The sequence below is a fragment of the Canis lupus genome, chromosome 15, assembly GCF_048164855.1.
Source record: "Canis lupus baileyi chromosome 15, mCanLup2.hap1, whole genome shotgun sequence".
NCBI lineage: Eukaryota > Metazoa > Chordata > Mammalia > Carnivora > Canidae > Canis > Canis lupus.
In genome coordinates, this window is record NC_132852.1 from 3,707,033 (window position 1) to 3,708,083 (window position 1,051).

Below are 1,051 nucleotides of genomic sequence, written 5' to 3' on the forward strand. Positions count from 1 at the left end.
GCTTACGTGATAAAGGACGCAAATCACAGCCGGTTGTAGCTACAGGGTCCCCAGTTCTGTGCCCTAGAATCCGGGGGCCTTTGGGTCACCTGATAAAGGGATTAGAGCAGTCCTCCCAAACGTGATAGATACCCTGCTGCGAGATTCAAAGAGGCTGTCACCCATACAGCGGGCCAACAAGATGTTCTCCAGAACATCTTGAACATCCAGAACTGGTGATGAGGTGCGCTGCGGTATTGACTACAGGTTGTACCACTCGCCCTGCCGTGCAAAGACAAATCACGTTTCATTAGGCCTAGTGAATGGCATCGAGATGGAAACATCGTCCCGTCGATAGCTGCACACCAAGCCGACAGGCTATGTCTGCTCCAGCCAAAATACCACATCTGGCATTCAGCATGAGCTCCAACTCACGGGACCACCCCTTTTGGTTTAGGGCTGTCCACGTCTATTGTTCATGAAATTTATGTCACATATCATTTGTTCAGGAAATTTATGTGGTACAACATCCTAAAGTCTGACATGTCCATCTTCTCCTTTTTGAGCCATTTTAATGTATGAGGGACCATACCATTGAACTTGTAGGACAAGCTCCAAGGGTTTCTAACAAAATTTTAAATCCTCAGTCATAGTGCATACCCCTCTGAATCCCCCATAAGTTCACATTTCTTCCCTACTGAACACACAGGAGGTCCAGTCTTACCTGTGACAACCCCCCTCAGATCTACCACCACGTATTATCCAGGTCCTGAGTACCTTTGGCCAACTAACCTATTTCTTTCTGAAGCAGGGATTGTACTTCCTTCTGGGTATCAATCAATGAGGTGAGGGTGCAATCTCTATCTTGTGAGGCCCCTCCTTTAGGAGGTATCACCACCTCTTCTCCAGGAGACATGAGGCTGTTTGTTTCCGGTAATTTAAAAGATCTGCTTCTGTCAACTGGAAGGATTCAGGGGAATCCAAGTATTCAAAATGCTCAATCTCATCCCTCAAGTGGCTTTGAGGATCTTTTGAGGGACGTGACATTGACACAGGAGCCTCCTACATCTGT